The sequence below is a fragment of the Anomaloglossus baeobatrachus genome, chromosome 3 (assembly GCF_048569485.1).
Source record: "Anomaloglossus baeobatrachus isolate aAnoBae1 chromosome 3, aAnoBae1.hap1, whole genome shotgun sequence".
NCBI lineage: Eukaryota > Metazoa > Chordata > Amphibia > Anura > Aromobatidae > Anomaloglossus > Anomaloglossus baeobatrachus.
In genome coordinates, this window is record NC_134355.1 from 361757293 (window position 1) to 361777713 (window position 20421).

Consider the following 20421-nt stretch of genomic DNA (forward strand, 5'->3'; position numbering starts at 1 on the left):
TGTTTCATTAATTTTTTTACTTTTTCAATGTCCATTCACTGTCATATTTCATGAAGTTACATTTCAGTGTTAAAGTAATTGCTGATAAATAAGTTTTAATATATTCTAGCTATCCAGTTTTCTTTGTCGCTCCATTGGGAGACCCAGACAATTGGGTGTATAGCTTCTGCCTCCGGAGGCCACACAAAGTATTACACTTTAAAAAGTGTAACCCCTCCCCTCTGCCTATACACCCTCCCATGGATCACGGGCTCCTCAGTTTTATGCTTTGTGGGGAAGGAGGCACACATCCACTCATGCATTCTCATACTTAGTTATGTCGGTTGGAAGAAAAGAGGGCCCCCACGGGGCCCCCGGCATGTTCCCTTCTCACCCCACTACGTCGGCGGTGTTGTTAAGGTTGAAGTACCCATTGCGGGTACAGAGGCTGGAGCCACATGCCGTCTCCTTCACCATCCCTTAGCGGCTCTGGGAGAAGTGGGATCCTAAGCGGTCATCCATTTACTGGGACCGTGCTCCCTCCGCAGCCCCTGTGGGAACCTGCCGGACCGGAGCCTCTTCAACCTCAGGGACCGGGCCCTGCAACTCAAAGGTACTCTGTGTCCCCATTGGGGACTGTGCAGGGAGCGCACCTTCTTCCCGGAAGCCGCGGCAGCTGCTGAATTGAGAAGGCCGGTGGACTTCCGCGCCGACCGTGCCTGCTTGTCGGGCGCGGTCTCAAATTTAGTCCCCGGCTTCATCGCGGCCTAGTCGCAAAAATCCCGCCCTCGGGCCTGCCTGTCAGGGGTAAGGGCGGGATTACCGACCTGATGTCGGATGTGAGGGCTGGAGCATCCTGCATGTTTTCCTCCCCCCTCACTGATCACTGTGGGGACCCCAGATTCCCGCACTTTCCTGGCGCCGCCCACGGCTCCACTCCTCCCCTGAGAGCTCCGGCAGCCATTTTTTGGCATTCTGCCGGTGGAGGATTCTCAGTGAACAGCTCTGCAGCTCCGGGGGATCTAAGGCAGGGAATCTGGAGGACACACTCCGCTTGTTAGCGGTCGGCGGTAAGCCACACCGGTCACCCAGTGCTGGTCCCCCTAGGGTGCCGGAATAGATATATATATATATATGTATCTGTTCGGTCGGGCTGTATACCCCTTTCCCATATACCCTCAGTGATCACTCTCCTAGGAGACAACAGCATGTCGTCCACAAGGAGCAAAGCTGCTAAGGCACAGGGTTTTTTTGCGGCCTGTACCTCTTGTGGGGCTATGTTACCTGCGGGTTCCACCTACCCTCACTGTGAGCAATGCTCGACCCCTGTTTCGCTTGCTCAGCCGGAGCCTCGGACACTAGTGGGCCCCTCGGCTCATGTAGACCCCCCTGCTCCCCCTGTCCAGGCTGCAGGGACAGAGTTCGCCTCTTTTGCTGAGAAACTCTCTGAGTCACTTTCTCAATCCATGGCTCAGTCTATGGACAAATGGTCTTCTAAGCTGCTAGAGGCTTTGCAGTCCAGACCGGTCCTTTCACAGGCCCCGGCCCCTGTTGGCTCGTCGCCTTCAGGCCCCTCTCGGTCCGCGCCGCAGTGCGCTCATAGGTTGGCCCCTAGGTCTCAGGCGGAGGACTCCTGCCCGGACCGCAGTCCTAGACCGGCTAAGCGGGCTCGCTGGGAATCTTCCCCGACTTCCTCACGCTGCTCGGGATCCCAGCTTGAGGACTCTCTGGAGGACGAGGCGGACGTCGCAGATCAGGGCTCTGACCCTGACGTCGCCCTTAACCTTGATACACCTGAAGGGGACGCCTTAGTAAATGATCTTATCTCGTCCATCAACCAGGTGTTGGATCTCTCTCCCCCGCCTCCTCCTGTAGAGGAGTCGGCGTCTCAGCAGGAGAAACACCAGTTTCGGTTCCCCAAACGTACACGCAATGCGTTTTTCGATCACTCTAACTTCAGAGACGCTGTCCAGAAGCCCAGAGCGGTCCCGGACAAGCGCTTTACTAAGCGCCTCACTGACACGCGTTACCCCTTCCCATCTGAAGTCGTTAAGGGTTGGGCTCACTGTCCCAACGTGGATCCTCCAGTCTCAAGATTGGCGGCTAGATCCGTGGTATCGGTTGCAGATGGCTCATCGCTAAAGGATGCCACTGACAGACAGATAGAGCTCCTGGTGAAGTCCATCTATGAGGCCACGGGCGCGTCTTTTGCCCCGGCCTTTGCAGCCGTGTGGGCACTCCAAGCTATCTTGGCTTGTCTGACTGAGATTAATGCTGTCACATGTAATTCTGCTCCGCAAGTTGCGTCTTTGAGCTCTCAGGCGTCAGCCTTTTAATCCTACGCCATGAACGCCGTCCTGGACTCTGCTAGCCGTACAGCTGTAGCATCCGCTAACTCTGTGGCAGTCCGCAGGGCCATGTGGCTGCGCGAATGGAAGGCAGACTCGGCTTCCAAGAGCGTCTCGCCCACAAAAGGCCGCAGGAGGCACTGCCTCCAAGACGGCTTCCTCATGATTCTCGGCCTCCCCTGACCGCATCCTCGGTCGGTGGCAGGCTCTCCCGCTTTGGCGACGCCTGGTGGCCACATGTTCAAGACCGATGGGTGAGAGACATTCTGTCTCATGGTTACAGGATAGAGTTCAGCTCTCGTCCTGCGGCTCGCTTCTTCAGAACCTCTCCGCCCCCCGCTCAGGCCGACGCACTTTTTCAGGCAGTAGCCGCTCTAAAGATGGAAGGAGTTGTGATCCCCGTTCCCCTTCAGGAACGTGGTCGCGGATTTTACTCCAACTTGTTCGTGGTGCCAAAAAAGGACGGGTCATTCCGTCCCGTTCTGGACCTCAAGCTACTCAACAGACATGTGAGAACCAGACGGTTCCGGATGGAATCCCTCCGCTCGGTCATCGCCTCAATGTCACAAGGAGACTTCCTAGCATCGATCGACATCAAGGATGCTTATCTCCATATACCGATCGCACCCGAGCATCAACGTTTCTTGCGTTTCGCCATCGGGGACGAACACCTCCAGTTCGTGGCATTACCTTTCGGCTTGGCGACAGCACCACGGGTTTTCACCAAAGTCATGGCATCCGTTGTGGCGGTCCTGCATTCTCAGGGCCATTCGGTGATTCCCTACTTGGACGATCTCCTAGTCAGGGCCCCGTCTCGGGTGGCGTGTCAACAAAGTCTATCTGTCGCTCTGGCGACTCTCCAGCGGTTCGGGTGAATCATCAACTTCCCGAAATCCAAGTTGACACCGACCCAATCACTGACGTACCTTGGGATGGAGTTTCATACCCAGCAAGCGTTAGTCAAGCTTCCGAGCGACAAACAGCTTTCTCTGCAGGCAGGGGTGCAATCCCTTCTTCGGAGTCAGTCACACCCCTTAAGGCGCCTCATGCACTTCCTGGGGAAGATGGTGGCAGCTATAGAGGCAGTCCCGTTCGCGCAATTCCATCTTCGGCCACTCCAATGGGACATTCTCCGCAAATGGGACAGGAGGTCGGCTTCCCTCGACAGGAACGTCTCTCTTTCCCTTGCAACCAAGACGTCACTTCAGTGGTGGCTCCTTCCCAATTCTCTATCGCAGGGAAAATCCTTCCTACCCCCAACCTGGGCTGTGGTCACCACGGACGCGAGCCTGTCGGGGTGGGGAGCGGTTTTTCTCCACCACAGGGCTCAGGGAACCTGGACTCCGATAGTCATCCCTTCAGATCAATATTCTGGAGATAAGGGCAGTGTATCTAGCCCTATTGGCTTTTCATCGGTGGCTGGAGGGCAGGCAGATCCGTATCCAGTCGGACAACGCCACTGCCGTCACATACATCAACCACCAAGGCGGCACTCGCAGTCGTCAAGCCTTCCAGGAAGTCCGACGGATTCTGCAGTGGGTGGAAGCCACAGTCTCCACCATCTCCGCAGTTCACATCCCGGGCGTAGAAAACTGGGAAGCAGATTTTCTCAGTCGTCAGGGCATGGACGCGGGGGAATGGTCTCTGCACCCAGACGTGTTTCGGGAGATCTGTCGCCGCTGGGGAACGCCGGACGTCGATCTCATGGCGTCACGGCACAACAACAAAGTCCCGGCATTCATGGCACGGTCTCAGGATCACAGAGCTCTGGCGGCGGACGCGTTAGTTCAGGATTGGTCGCAGTTTCGACTGCCTTATGTGTTTCCTCCTCTGGCGATGCTGCCCAGAGTGTTACGCAAGATCAGGTCCGAATGCCGTCGCGCCATTCTCGTCGCTCCAGACTTGCCGAGGCGGTCGTGGTACCCGGATCTGTGGCATCTCACGGTGGGTCAACCGTGGGCGCTTCCAGACCGCCCAGACTTGCTGTCACAAGGCCCGTTTTTCCATCTGAATTCTGTGGCCCTCAACCTGACTGTGTGGCCATTGAGTCCTGGCTCCTAGCGTCTTCAGGGTTATCTCAGGATGTCATTGCCACCATGAGACAGGCCAGGAAGCCTACGTCCGCCAAGATCTATTATAGGTCTTGGCAAATCTTCCTATCCTGGTGCTCTGATAACGGTTTTACTCCATGGCCGTTTGCCTTACCCACTTTTCTTTCATTCCTTCAATCCGGAATGGACAAGGGTTTGTCACTTGGCTCTCTCAAGGGCCAAGTATCTGCGCTCTCCGTATTTTTTCAAAAGCGCCTAGCCAGGCTTCCGCAGGTCCGCAGGTTCCTGCAGGGAGTTTGCCACATAGTCCCACCTTACAAGCGTCCGCTGGAACCCTGGGATCTTAACAGGGTGCTAACGGCTCTTCAGAAACCACCTTTCGAGCCGCTGCGGGATGTCTCTCTTTCACGTCTTTCGCAGAAGGTGGCCTTTTTAGTGGCAGTCACATCACTTCGGAGAGTGTCTGAGCTAGCAGTGCTGTCATGCAAAGCCCCCTTCCTGGTGTTTCACCAGGATAAGGTGGTTCTGCGTCCGGTCCCGGAATTTCTCCCTAAGGTGGTATCCCCTTTTCATCTCAATCAGGATATCTCCTTGCCTTCATTTTGCCCTAATCCAATTCACCAGTGTGAAAAGGATTTGCACTCTTTGGATCTTGTGAGAGCACTCCGGCTCTACGTGTCTCGCACGGCGCCCCTGCGTCGTTCAGATGCGCTCTTTGTCCTTGTCGCTGGCCAGCGTAAGGGTTCGCAGGCTTCCAAGTCAACCTTGGCTCGGTGGATCAAGGAACCGATTCTCGAAGCCTACCGTTCTTCTGGGCTTCCGCTTCCTTCAGGGCTGAAAGCCCATTCTACCAGAGCCATGGGTGCGTCCTGGGCATTGCGGCACCGGGCAACGGCTCAGCAGGTGTGTCAGGCAGCTACGTGGTCTAGTCTGCACACTTTCACGAAACACTATCAAGTGCATACCTATGCTTCGGCAGACGCCAGTCTAGGTAGGCGAGTCCTTCAGGCGGCGGTTGCCCACCTGTAAGAGGGGGCCGTTTTTTCGGCTCTTTTTTATTGAGGTATTCTTTTACCCACCCAGGGACTGCTCTTGGACGTCCCAATTGTCTGGGTCTCCCAATGGAGCGACAAAGAAGAAGGGAATTTTGTTTACTTACCGTAAATTCCTTTTCTTCTAGCTCCTATTGGGAGACCCAGCACCCGCCCCTGTACCCTTCGGGCTGGTTGTTCTTTTGTGTACACATGTTGTTCATGTTGAATTGTTCTTTTGGTTCATGGTTTTCAGTTCTCCAAACATCCTTCGGATTGCATTTACCCTAGACCAATTTAGAAGTTTTCTCCTTCCTGCTTTTGCACCAAAACTGAGGAGCCCGTGATCTACGGGAGGATGTATAGGCAGAGGGGAGGGGTTACACTTTTTAAAGTGTAATACTTTGTGTGGCCTCCGGAGGCAGAAGCTATACACCCAATTGTCTGGGTCTCCCAATAGGAGCTAGAAGAAAAGGAATTTACGGTAAGTAAACAAAATTCCCTTCTTTATTCTTATACGCAATATATTGTTTATTTAAAGGGGTTGTCTACTACTCAGACTGCCTCTTCTCAATCGGAGTGTTTGCCCCTATTAAAATAAAAAACACTTATACTCTCTTCTGGTGCCTGCCGTATCCCAGCGGTGTCGGCCCTTGCTCTTCTGGGGCTCATATGATTTTGTTACATCTGTGAGCCCTATCTCTAATCTGTTTCGCTCTCCCCCACCTTCAGATATATCAAACATCAATAGGAGGTCAGCGACCAGCCACAGCTCTGACTTCCTCATAATCTTCGATTCACGAGGACTGTGAAGCCGACACTGAGCACAGGGCTCGAGTGACTTAATAACATCGCCCCAGGAGAGCGAGTTCCAACATCGTGGGAATGCCAGCAGCACTGCTGGAACAGGGGCAAACATTCAGATTGAGAAGGGGTTGTCCGAGTAGTGGACAACCCCTTTAATGACAAGAAAAAGTAATAGTCAGTAGCACTCTAACTTCTTCCATGGTGTTTCATTCAGCTGGCATGTAACAATTCAACCTCAACTGTATGTTTTTGGTTTTATTTTTGTAGTTTCCCCATTTAGTGCTAATTAAGTAATATCAGTAATCCTACAGTGTGTGCTTATAAAAAAGTGTCATCACATGAAGCGATAATAAGTTACAGGCTATATATTGACAGAAAATGACTCATTGCTATTGGCAATATCCGTATTCTATATCAGGAGCTGTATATAAAAAAGAAAAAAAACATCGTTTTCACACTGTTCACTGGAGCGTCTTTTTAAACTCCTCCTTATGTACAGATCACTTTTCAGCAGTATTATTGCCATCATTGGCAGGATTACAATGGCGGGTATCAACTCTATACACAGCTGATTCGAGGATCCAACATTTACAATGAGCTATGATATTGCACTCCTACCCCCTTCCTTCACAATGATTTTTGCACATGCTCATTAGATGAGACTCTTCGCTGCTGCTAATGCACATGTGCATTTCCTGAAACAACAAGACGTTGGAGACTAAACAAGTTTTACATTTTTTTTTTTTTATATTTTTTTGCTATTATTTTTTTTTTTGCCATACTGCTCTTCTGAGTATTTTGTGCTTTATTGTTAGGCCCATATCTCTATAGGTGGATTTATGTGTGTGATGCTAATTTTTATTGTCCTTACCAAGGGGGTGTTTCTCCCATGGTAATAATGCAGAGCAGCCTAAATACACACGCCCAGAGAATCCTCAGAGCCACGCCTCATTTGTAAAGAACATAAAAATGAGTACTAAACAAAAGGGCTTAAATCTCTGTATTCGTACAGATAATGTAAATGGAGAAATCTAAAAAAAATCTAATACTCAGAAGCAGCAGAAATAAAATTAAAAGCAAAAACTGTCCACTTGTTTGCTCTTAATCCCCTTCATGACCTGGCTATTTTCCATTTCTTTCTGCTTTTTTCCTTTTTTCATCCCCTAACTTTATTTTCTTTGTCGCTCCATTGGGAGACCCAGACAATTGGGTGTATAGCTTCTGCCTCTGGAGGCCACACAAAGTATTACACTTTAAAAAGTGTAACCCCTCCCCTCTGCCTATACACCCTCCCGTGGATCACGGGCTCCTCAGTTTTATGCTTTGTGTGGAAGGAGGCACACATCCACTCATGCATTCTCATACTTAGTTATGTCGGTTGGAAGAAAAGAGGACCCCCACGGGGCCCCCGGCATGTTCCCTTCTCACCCCACTATGTTGGCGGTGTTGTTAAGGTTGAGGTACCCATTGCGGGTACAGAGGCTGGAGCCACATGCCGTCTCCTTCACCATCCCTTATGCGGCTCTGGGAGAAGTGGGATCCTGAGCGGTCATCCATTTGCTGGGACCGTGCTCCATCCGCAGCCCCTGGTGGAACCTGCCGGACCGGAGCCTCTTCAACCTCAGGGACCGGGCCCTGCAACTTAAAGGTACTCTGTGTCCCCATAGGGGACTGTGCAGGGAGCGCACCTTCTTCCCGGAAGCCGCGGTAGTTGTGAAATTGAGGAGGCCGGTGGACTTCCGCGCCGACCGTGCCTGCTTGTCGGGCGCGGCCTCAAATTTAGTCCCCGGCTTCACCGCGGCCTAGTCGCGAAAATCCCGCCCCCGGGCCTGCCTGTCAGGGGTAAGGGCGGGATTACCGACATGACGTCGGATGTGAGGGCTGGAGCATCCTGCATGTCTTCCTCCCCCCTCACTGACCACTGTGGGGACCCCAGATTCCCGCTCTTTGCTGGCGCCGCCCTCGGCCCCACTCCTCCCCTGAGAGCTCCGGCGGCCATTTTCTGGCATTCTGTCGGTGGATGCTTCTCAGTGAACAGCTCTGCAGCTCCGGGGGATCCACGGCAGGGAATCTGGAGGGCACACTCCGCTCGTTAGCGGTCGGTAAGCCACACCGGTCACCCGGTGCTGGTCCCCCTAGGGTGCCGGAATAGATAGATATATAATATATATGTGTGTGTATATATATATATGTGTATATATATGTATGTATGTATGTATCTGTTCGGTCAGGCTGTATACCCTTTTCCCATATACCCTCAGTGGTCACTCTCCTAGGAGACAACAGCATGTCGTCCACAAGGAGCAAAGCTACTAAGGCACAGGTTTTTTTCGCGGCCTGTACCTCTTGTGGGGCTATGTTACCTGCGGGTTCCACCTACCCTCACTGTGAGCATTGCTCGACTCTTGCCTCGCTTGCTCAGCCGGAGCCTCGGGCACTGGTGGGCCCCTCTGCTCATGTAGACCCCCCTACTCCCCCTGAGCAGGCTGCAGGGACAGAGTCACCGGTGTTGGCCTCTTTTGCTGAGAATCTCTCTGTCACTTTCTCAATCCATTGCACTGTCTATGGACAAATGGTCTTCTAAACTCCTTGAGTCATTGCAGTCCAGACCGGACCTTCCACAGGCCCCAGCCCCTGTTAGCTCGTTTCCTCCAGGCCCCTCTCGGTCCGCGCCGCAGCGCGCTCCCATGTTGGCCCCTAGGTCTCAGGCGGAGGACTCCTGCCCGGACCGCAGTCCCAGACCGGCTAAGCGGTCTCGCTGGGACTCTTCCCCGACTTCCTCACGCTGCTCGGGATCCCAGCTTGAGGACTCTCTGGAAGACGAGGCGGACGTGGGAGCTCAGGGCTCTGACCCTGACTTCGCCCTTAACCTTGATACACCTGAGGGGGACGCCTTAGTAAATGATCTTATCTCGTCCATCAACCAGGTGTTGGATCTCTCACCCCCGCCTCCTCCTGTAGAGGAATCGGCGTCTCAGCAGGAGAAACACCAGTTTCGGTTCCCTAAACGTACGCGCAATACGTTTTTTGATCACTCTAACTTCAGGGATGCTGTCCAGAAGCCCAGAGCGGTCCCGGACAAGCGCTTTGCTAAACGTCACACTGACACGCGTTACCCCTTTCCATCTGAAGTCGTTAAGGGTTGGGCTCACTGTCCCAAGGTGGATCCTCCAGTCTCCAGATTGGCTGCTAGGTCCGTTGTGTCTGTTGCAGATGATGGCTCATCCCTGAAGGATGCCACTGACAGACAGATAGAGCTCCTGGTGAAGTCCATCTATGAGGCCACGGGCGCGTCTTTCGCCCCGGCCTTTGCAGCCGTGTGGGCTCTCCAAGCAATCTCGGCTTGTCTGACTGAGATTAATGCTGTCACACGGAATTCTGCTCCGCATGTTTCGTCTTTGACCTCTCAGGCATCAGCCTTTTCGTCCTACGCCATGAACGCCGTCCTTGACTCCACTAGCCGTACGGCGGTAGCCTCTGCTAACTCCGTGGCAGTCCGCAGGGCCATGTGGCTGCGCAAATGGAAAGCAGACTCGGCTTCCAAGAGGTTCTTAACCGGTTTGCCCTTTTCTGGCGACCGTTTGTTTGGCAAACGATTGAATGAGATTATTAAGAAATCCAAGGGAAAGGACTCCTCCTTACCCCAGTCCAAACCTAAGAGACCTCAGCAGAGAAAAATCCAATCGAGGTTTCGGTCCTTTCGTCCCTCCGCCAAGCCCCAATCCTCTTCGTCCAACAGGCCGGAGAAAGGCCAGAGGAACTCCTATGCGTGGCGGTCCAAGTCACGCCCCCAAAAGGCCGCAGGAGGCACTGCCTCCAAGACGGCCTCCTCATGACTCTCGGCCTCCCCTAGCCGCATCCTCGGTCGGTGGCAGGCTCTCCCGCTTTGGCGACGCCTGGTGGCCACATGTTCAAGACCGATGGGTGAGAGACATTCTGTCTCATGGTTACAGGATAGAGTTCAGCTCTCGTCCTGCGGCTCGTTTCTTCAGAACCTCTCCGCCCCCCGCTCAGGCCGACGCACTTTTTCAGGCAGTGGACGCTCTAAAGATAGGAGTTGTGATCCCCGTTCCCCTTCAGGGACGTGGTCGCGGATTTTACTCCAACTTGTTCGTGGTGCCAAAAAAGGACGGGTCATTCCGTCCCATTCTGGACCTCAAGCTACTCAACAGACATGTGAGAACCAGACGGTTTCGGATGGAATCTCTCCGCTCGGTCATCGCCTCGATGTCACAAGGAGACTTCCTAGCATCGATCGACATCAAGGATGCTTATCTCCATGTACCGATCGCACCCGAACATCGTTTCCTGCGTTTCGCCATCGGGGACGAACACCTTCAGTTCGTGGCATTGCCTTTCGGCCTGGCGACAGCCCCACGGGTTTTCACCAAAGTCATGGCATCCGTCGTGGCGGTCCTGCACTCTCAAGGCCACTCGGTGATCCCCTACTTGGACGATCTCCTAATCAGGGCCCCTTCTCTGGTGGCATGTCAACAAAGTCTAACCGTCGCTCTGGCGACTCTCCAGCAGTTCGGGTGGATCATCAACTTCCGGAAATCCAAGTTGACACCGACCCAATCACTGACTTACCTTGGGATGGAGTTTCATACCCAGCAAGCGTTAGTCAAGCTACCGAGCGACAAACAGCTTTCTCTGCAGGCAGGGGTGCAATCACTTCTTCGGAGTCAGTCACACCCCTTAAGGCGCCTCATGCACTTCCTGGGGAAGATGGTGGCAGCTATAGAGGCAGTCCCGTTCGCGCAATTCCATCTACGGCCACTCCAATGGGACATTCTCCGCAAATGGGACAAGAGTGCGGCTTCCCTCAACAAGAACGTCTCTTTCCCTTGCAACCAAAACATCACTTCAGTGGTGGCTCCTACCCACTTCTCTGTCGCGGGGAAAATCCTTCCTACCCCCAACCTGGGCTGTGGTCACCACGGACGCGAGCCTGTCAGGTTGGGGAGCGGTTTTTCTCCACCACAGGGCTCAGGGAACCTGGACTCCGATAGAATCATCCCTTCAGATCAATATCCTGGAGATAAAGGCACTATATCTAGCCCTATTGGCTTTCCATCGGTGGCTGGAGGGCAGGCAGATCCGTATCCAGTCGGACAACGCCACTGCCGTCGCCTACATCAACCACCAAGGCGGCACTCGCAGTCGTCAAGCCTTCCAGGAAGTCCGACAGATTCTGCAGTGGGTGGAAGCCACAGGCTCCACCATCTCCGCAGTTCACATCCCGGGCGTAGAAAACTGGGAAGCAGATTTTCTCAGTCGTCAGGGCATGGACGCGGGGGAATGGTCTCTGCACCCAGACGTGTTTCGAGAGATCTGTCGCCGCTGGGGAACGCCGGACGTCGATCTCATGGCGTCACGGCACAACAACAAGGTCCCGGCCTTCATGGCACGGTCTCAAGATCACAGAGCTCTGGCGGCGGACGCGTTAGTCCAGGATTGGTCGCAGTTTCGACTGCCTTATGTTTTTCCCCCTCTGGCGATGCTGCCCAGAGTACTACGCAAGATCAGGTCCGACTGCCGTCGCGCCATTCTCGTCGCTCCAGACTGGCCGAGGCGGTCGTGGTATCCGGATCTGTGGCATCTCACGGTGGGTCAACCGTGGGCGCTTCCAGACCGCCCAGACTTGCTGTCACAAGGCCCGTTTTTCCATCTGAATTCTGTGGCTCTCAACCTGACTGTGTGGCCATTGAGTCCTGGCTCCTAGCGTCTTCAGGGCTATCTCAGGATGTCATTGCCACCATGAGACAGGCCAGGAAGCCAACGTCCGCCAAGATCTATTACAGGTCTTGGCAAATCTTACTATCCTGGTGCGCTAATAACGGTTTTCCTCCATGGCCGTTTGCCTTACCCACTTTTCTTTCATTCCTTCAATCTGGAATGGACAAGGGTTTGTCGCTCGGCTCTCTCAAGGGCCAAGTATCGGCGCTCTCCGTGTTTTTTCAAAAGCGTCTAGCCACGCTTCCGCAGGTCCGCACGTTCCTGCAGGGGGTTTGCCACATGGTCCCACCTTACAAACGTCCGCTGGAACCCTGGGATCTTAACAGGGTTCTGACGGCTCTTCAAAAACCGCCTTTCGAGCCGCTGCGGGATGTCTCTCTCTCACGTCTTTCGCAGAAGGTGGCCTTCCTAGTGGCAGTCACATCACTTCGGAGAGTGTCTGAGCTCGCAGCGCTGTCATGCAAAGCCCCCTTCCTGGTTTTTCACCAGGATAAGGTGGTTCTGCGTCCTGTCCCGGAATTTCTCCCTAAGGTGGTATCCCCTTTTCATCTCAATCAGGATATCTCCTTGCCTTCCTTTTGCCCTAATCCAATTCACCAGTGTGCAAAGGATTTGCACTCTTTGGATCTAGTGAGAGCACTCCGGTTCTACGTGTCTCGCACGGCGCCCCTGCGCCGTTCAGATGCGCTCTTTTGTCCTTGTCGCTGGCCAGCGTAAGGGCTCTCAGGCCTCCAAATCAACCTTGGCTTGGTGGATCAAGGAACCGATTCTCGAGGCCTACCGTTCTTCCGGGCTTCCGCTCCCTTCAGGGCTGAAAGCCCATTCTACCAGAGCTGTGGGTGCGTCCTGGGCATTGCGGCACCTGGCTACGGCTCAGCAGGTGTGTCAGGCAGCTACGTGGTCTAGTCTGCACACTTTCACGAAACACTATCAAGTGCATACCTATGCTTCGGCAAACGCCAGTCTAGGTAGGCGAGTCCTTCAGGCGGCGGTTGCCCACCTGTAAGAGGGGGCCGTTTTCGGCTCTTTTTATCGAGGTATTCTTTTACCCACCCAGGGACTGCTCTTGGACGTCCCAATTGTCTGGGTCTCCCAATGGAGCGACAAAGAAAAAGAGAATTTTGTTTACTTACCGTAAATTCCTTTTCTTCTAGCTCCTATTGGGAGACCCAGCACCCGCCCCTGTGCCCTTCGGGCTGGTTGTTCTTTTGGTTCATGGTCTTCAGTTCTCCGAACATCCTTCGGATTGAATTTACCCTAGACCAATTTATAAGTTTTCTCCTTCCTGCTTTTGCACCAAAACTGAGGAGCCTGTGATCCACGGGAGGGTGTATAGGCAGAGGGGAGGGGTTACACTTTTTAAAGTGTAATACTTTGTGTGGCCTCCAGAGGCAGAAGCTATACACCCAATTGTCTGGGTCTCCCAATAGGAGCTAGAAGAAAAGGAATTTACGGTAAGTAAACAAAATTCCTTTTTTTCCATCCACATTACTGTCTAACAGCTTGTATTTTTTAGGATAAGTTGTACTTTTGATTTACTTCATTCATTTTATCACCTGATACACTGGAAAGTGGAAAAGAAATGTGTTAAAATTGAAAAAAAAAAAGGGAATTCCAAAATTTATTTTTTTTTTATTTAACTTGTTCACTATTCGGTAAAAGTGACCTGACAATATAATTCTCCAAGTCAGTACGATTACACAAAATCCAAACATGTATAGTGTGGTTGTTTTTTTTCATTTATTTAAGTGGTAACCCCCCCACCCCCTCCTGGAAATGTGTAAATAAGTCAGCCACACAAACATTTTCTTGGATTGCTTTTTCTGAGACCTATAACGCTTTCAATTTTGAGCATCCAGTGGAACTTTGGTTAACGAGAACAATCCGTTCTGGGAGTGTGCTTGTTAACCAAGATACTCGTTCAGCAAAGCAAGATTTCCCATAGGAAATCATTGCAATGCAAAAATTCGTTCCACAACTTGTTAAATGTCCCATCCTGGTCCCCTATTGTGCCATTCCATACACGTTCAAACACACGCACGCACACATATTATGCTCACGTTACCTTCCATTCCTTCGCCGGCCTGCTGGATCTTGTAGTTCGCTGGTACGGGCTGTGTATCGGGTAACCAAGGCGACCGATGCAGGACCTTCAGCTCCCAGCACGCTGACGTCAAAGGCAGGAGCCGCTTGCCTCTGATTGGCCAGCTGCCTTTGAGTAGTGCCTGACAGGGGGAGTTCCTCCCTCGTCGCCAATGGTTACTGGATACACATCCTGGAGCGGCGAGCTACAAGAACCATGAGGCCGGCGATGGAACAGAAGGTAAGGTGAGCATTATATGTGTCCGTGTGTTTGTGTGTGTTTTGTGTGTGTTTTGTGTGTGTTTGTGTGGACTGCAAGAGCAGGTTAGAGCGCGGTGGATGTACGGAACCGGAAGTGTATGCGGTGAGGATTTCGCTCGTACAGCAAAGCTTTCTCGTAAACAGAGTTACAAATTTACAGAAAACTTTGCTTGTTAAGCGAAATTCTCGTTAAGCGAGGTTCCACTGTATATAGCTGTGAGAGGGCTTATTCTTTGCTCCTTGAGCCAACATTTTTACTGATAACAGTTTGATAAATACGATCGATTCGATCTCCTCTTATTGCATTTTATTACAATGTTGCGGTAGCCAAAAACATGTAATTCTGCCGTCGTTTTTAATTTATTTTTCTCGTTTTACTATTTGCTGATTAGATTGATTTATTTAATATTTTGATAGATCGGACTTTTATAAACACAGCGATAATAACTTTTTGTAATTTTCTGAGATTAACAGCGGCATTTGACATGTTAACTCCGCGGCTGTTAGACACAGGTGATTGCTCAATAATTCAGCCATCAACTGCTGGGAAAGATGCGGGCTCAATGTGCGAGCCCTCGTGAAAATTAAGGCCACAACATATGACGGAAATGTACGTCCTATTTCTTCATCGTTCCTATGGGAGACCCAGACCATGGGTGTATAGCTTCTGCCTCCGGAGGACACACAAAGTACTACACTAAAAAGTGTAGCTCCTCCCTCCGAGCATATACACCCCCTGGATAACCAAATATAGCCAGTTCAATGCTTTGTGTTCAGGAGGCACACATCCACACATGCATTCTCATCTGATTTTTGATTTTAAAGAGTTTGAAAAAAAGCGGGTCCAAGCCTGGACCCCGGCATGTCCCTTCTCACCCCACTGTGTCAGCGGTGTTGTTAAGGTTGATTTCAGGGCTGGAGCCTTACATGCCGCGCTCCTTCACCATCCCTCGGGCTCTGGCTTGAAGTGGGAGCCAGCACGGTTCTCACTGCCTTGCAGGAGACTGGTCTCCATCCGCAGCCCTTTCAGGATCCTGCCGGACGGAGCACTCATCCCTCAGGGACCTGGCCCTGCGTCTCACAAGCTAAGTATTTGAGACGTTATTGTCAGGGGGTCCCTTGCACTTTATTATTGGGGAGAGTGTGTTATTTAACTTTTGTGACATTTCCGGCCGGTTCTCTGGTTTTCACCTGAGAACCGCGCCGAGGGTGCCTGCGCGCCGGCCGCATTGTAAAATTTAGGCCCTGGCTTCGCCTGAGGCCTAGTTTCGTTTTCACTGCCCCTGCATGTCAGTCATGCAGAGGGACAGTGCGGCGCCGCCCACCGGCCGTTCGGCACAGGGGAGGACACTCCTCTCTGAGGAGATGTTTTCCTCCCCTGTATATCTCCTTGGCCCTCCGGATCCCGCTCTTTGACTAGGCCCCGCCCCCTCTCCTCGCTCCGGCGACATTTTATCAGCGTTCTCACACCGATCGGCGCTGGCTGCAGCATCTCTGCATAATCTGTCTGGGGGTCCGAGCTGTGGGATCCGGAGGGCACACAAACGGTCTGGTAAGCCACAACCTCCGGTTGTGGACCTTCTTATACACTCTCTGGGGGTCATTCTGGCTCAGAGCCCCCACCTCAGCAGCATGTCTCACACTAGGAGCCAGGCTGCAAGGCTGTACTCAATATGCACTGCATGTAAGCTCGTACTGCCTGAACTGAGCACATATCCACATTGTGATGCCTGCTCTAACATGGTGGTGCCTCAGCCTGGAGTCTCCCCAGTGGTCCCTCCGGCTGCTCCGGCCCCGGTGGCTGAACCCAGTCCTTTGCCGACTCCATGGGAGAGTTGTCCCGGACTCTGCTGAGCATGCATCAGCCCCCTTCTCAGGGCGCCTCTGCTGCTACGGCTCGCTCTGCAGAGCTCACAGAGGATTCTTCATCTGCTCCCAGACCCCGTCCTCCTAAAAGGAGACGCAGGGTCCCCTCTCGTTCCTCGTCCCGCGGCTCTGATTCACGAGCTGACTCGCAGGACGAGGAGGATATCTTTACTGGGGGCTCGGACGCTACCTCCATGTGCCCCATTGATCTGACCGAGGGTGACGCAGATGTTAGTGATTTGATTGCGTCCATTAATTCTGTACTGGACCTCAATCTGCCAGTATCAGAGGAGCAACCCTCTCTGGCAGAAAAGCACCAGTTTACCTTGCCTAAGAGGACAAGGAGTGTGTTCTTTAACCACTCCAGTTTTCAGGCCACTGTGACCAAGCCCAGAGCCTGTTCTGACAAACGCTTCCCAAAGCGTGGTTCTGATGACCGTTTTCCTTTTCCACCAGAGGTGGTTAAGGAGTGGGCTCACTCACCAAAGGTAGACCCTCCGGTGTCTAGACTCTCAGCCCGGACAGTTGTATCAGTGGCTGATGGCACCTCACTTAAGGATCCCACTGACCGCCAGGTTGACCTCCTGGCCAAGTCTGTATATGAGGCGGCAGGGGCCTCGTTCTCCCCATCCTTTGCAGCAGTGTGGGCTCTCAAAGCCATCTCTGCTTCTCTAGAAGAGATGCATTCCCTCACTAGGGACTCTATGCCTGAAATGGTTGCCTTAACTTCCCAGGCTTCAGCCTTTTCATCCTACGCCATGTCTGCCATGCTGGAGGCTTCTCACCGCACTGCGGTGGCTTCGGCTAATTCCCTCGCTATCCGCAGGATCTTGTGGCTTCGAGAGTGGAAGGCAGACGCTTCTTCAAAGAAGTACCTTGCTGGGCTCCCATTTGCTGGGTCCAGGCTGTTCGGTGAACAACTGGATGAAATTATTAAGGAAGCTACTGGCGGGAAGAGTACTTCCTTGCCACAGACTAAAACCAGGAAACCTGTCCAGGGAAGGAACCAGTCGAGGTTTCGTTCCTTTCGTTCCTCTAACTGGTCGTCCTCTAAGCCCTCGGCCTCGTCCACTAACTCAGCCAAGGACCAGAAGCCCAACTGGCGCAAGAAGACGCGTCCACAGAAGTCCGCAGGAGCTGCTGCCACCAAGGCAGCCTCCTCTTGTCTATCTGGCCGAGCCAGCAACGTCCTTGGTCGGTGGCAGGCTCTCCCACTTTGGCGACGTGTGGTTTCAACACGTCTCCGATCAGTGGGTGCGGGATATCATCTCCCACGGCTACAGGATAGAATTCTCTTCCAGCCCGCCAAACAGATTTTTTCTGTCAACTCCCCCCTGCTCCAAGGCCGCCGCCTTCTCTCAGGCCGTCGCATCCTTGCAGGCCAACGGAGTAATTGTACCGGTTCCCACCCGGGAACGGTTCAGAGGTTTCTACTAAAATCTCTTCCTAGTCCCCAAAAAGGACGGTTCCTTAGGGCCCATCCTGGATCTCAAGCTTCTCAACAAGCATGTTCAGGTGCGGCATTTTCGCATGGAGTCTCTGCGATCAGTCATTGCCTCAATGACCCAAGGAGATTTCCTGGCATCCATCGACATCAGAGATGCCTATCTGCATGTGCCAATTGCAGTTTCACACCAGCGTTGGCTACGTTTTGCAATCGGAGAGGAACATTTCCAATTCGTGGCTCTCCCCTTCGGGTTAGCCACGGCACCTCGAGTATTCACCAAGGTCATGGCAGCAGTGGTTGCGGTTCTGCACCTCCAGGGGTTGGCAGTGATTCCTTACCTGGACGACCTTCTAGTCAAGGCTTCATCCAGTGCAGACTGTCAGCGGAGTCTCTCGCTCACTCTCGCCACTCTTGTTCAATTCGGGTGGCTTGTCAATCTGCTCAAGTCCACTCTGACTCCGACCCAGAAACTCGCGTACCTAGGGATGCAGTTCGAGACTCTGCCGGCACTTGTCAAGCTGCCCTTAGTCAAACAGCAGTCCCTCCATCTGGCGGTGCGCTCTCTGCTGAGGCCCCGCCGTCATTCCATCAGGCACCTAATGCAGGTGCTGGGTCAGATGGTGGCGTCAATGGAAGCGGTTCCCTTTGCCCAGTTCCATCTGCGTCCTCTGCAGCTGGACATTCTCCGCTGTTGGGACAAGCGGACCTCTTCCTTGCACAGGTTGGTGGCTTTGTCGCCACAGACCAGGGGCTCTCTTCAGTGGTGGCTTTGGCCCCTCTCTCTGTCTCAGGGACGCTCCTTCCTGGCCCCGTCCTGGGTGATTCTCACCACGGATGCCAGTCTATCCGGCTGGGGAGCAGTATACCTCCACCACCGAGCACAGGGCACTTGGACTCCGTCCGAATCAGCCCTCTCGATCAATGTGCTGGAAATCAGAGCTGTGCTCCTAGCCTTTCACCACCTGTTGGCGGGCAAGCACATTCGAGTCCAGTCAGACAACGCGACAGCGGTTGCCTACATCAATCACCAGGGCGGGACTCGCAGCCGCCTGGCAATGTTGGAGGTTCAACGCATCCTTCAGTGGACGGAGGACTCCAAGTCCACCATATCCGCAGTCCACATCCCAGGCGTAGAAAACTGGGAGGCAGATTATCTCAGCCGTCAGGCCGTGGACAGCGGCGAGTGGGCTCTGCATCCGGCAGTGTTTCGGTCAATCTGCCGCAAGTGGGGCACTCCGGAAGTGGATCTAATGGCATCCCGGCACAACAACAAGGTCCCGGTTTACGTGGCTCGCTCCCACGATCCTCAAGCCTTTGCAGCGGACGCGCTGGTTCAGGATTGGTCCCAGTTTCGTCTGTCTTACGTGTTTCCCCCTCTAGCTCTCTTGCCCAGAGTCCTGCGCAAGATCAGAATGGAGGGCCGTCGGGTCATCCTCATTGCTCCAGACTGGCCCAGGCGAGCTTGGTACCCAGACCTGCTCCATCTGTCCGTAGAGGTGCCGTGGCATCTCCCGGACCGCCCAGACCTTCTCTCACAAGGTCCGTTTTTCCGCCAGAATTCTGCGGCTCTCAGATTGACGGCGTGGCTCTTGAGTCCTGGATCTTGACGACTTCTGGCATTCCTCCTGAAGTCATCTCCACTATGACTCGGGCTCGGAAGTCTTCCTCGGCCAAAATGTATCACAGGACTTGGAGAATTTTCCTGTCCTGGTGTCGTTCTTCCGGCCATGCCCCTTGGCCTTTTTCCTTGCCGACCATCCTGTCCTTTCTACAGTCCGGTCTGCAGCTAGGACTTTCCCTCAATTCCCTCAAGGGACAGGTCTCGGCTCTGTCAGTGTTGTTCCAGCGGCGTATCGCCCGGCTGGCTCAGGTGCGCACCTTTTTATGCAGGGCTCATCTCACATCATTCCGCCTTACCGGCGGCCTTTGGATCCCTGGGACCTTAATCTGGTCCTCACGGCCTTACAGAAACCCCCCTTTGAGCCTCTTAGGGAGGTTTCTTTGTTTCGTCTTTCACAGAAAGTCGTCTTTCTAGTGGCCATAACTTCCCTCAGGAGAGTCTCTGATTTAGCTGCACTCTCTTCGGAGTCACCTTTTTTGGTTTTTCATCAAGACAAGGTGGTTCTCTGTCCGACTCCGGACTTTCTCCCTAAGGTGGTTTCTCCTTTCCACCTTAACCAGGACATTTCATTGCCTTCCTTTTGTCCGGCTCCTGTTCATCGCTTTGAGAAAGCGTTGCATACTTTAGATCTGGTGCGGGCGCTCCGGATCTATGTGTCACGCACCGCTGTTCTTAGGCGGTGCACCTCTCTTTTTGTGCTGACCACAGGTCGGCGTAAGGGCCTCTCGGCTTCTAAACCGACCCTGGCTCGTTGGATTAGGTCGGCCATTTCTGATGCCTACCAGTGTACTCAAGTGCCTCCTCCGCCCGGGGATCAAGGCACACTCGACCAGAGCTGTCGGTGCCTCTTGGGCTTTCAGGCACCAGGCTACGGCTCAGCAGGTCTGTCAGGCTGCCACTTGGTCTAGTCTGCACACCTTTTCGAAGCACTACCAAGTGCATGCTCATGCTTCGGCAGATGCGAGCTTGGGCAGACGCATCCTTCTTCAGGCGGCTGTCGCCCATTTGTGAAGTTAGGTTTCGCCTTCTTCTCAGTTTCTGTTTATTTCCCACCCATGGACTGCTTTGAGACGTCCCATGGTCTGGGTCTCCCATAGGAACGATGAAGAAAAAGAGAATTTTGTTTACTTACCGTGAATTCTTTTTCTTATAGTTCCGTAATGGGAGACCCAGCACCCTCCCTGTTGCC

At 53.2% G+C, this 20421-nt stretch overlaps 1 protein-coding gene across 1 annotated transcript in view; it reads left to right on the plus strand.

Moving 5' to 3' along the window:
- UBE2J1 (ubiquitin conjugating enzyme E2 J1) overlaps window positions 1-20421 on the plus strand; it is a 74695-nt gene that overhangs the window by 23375 nt on the left and 30899 nt on the right. The window lies entirely within an intron of this gene.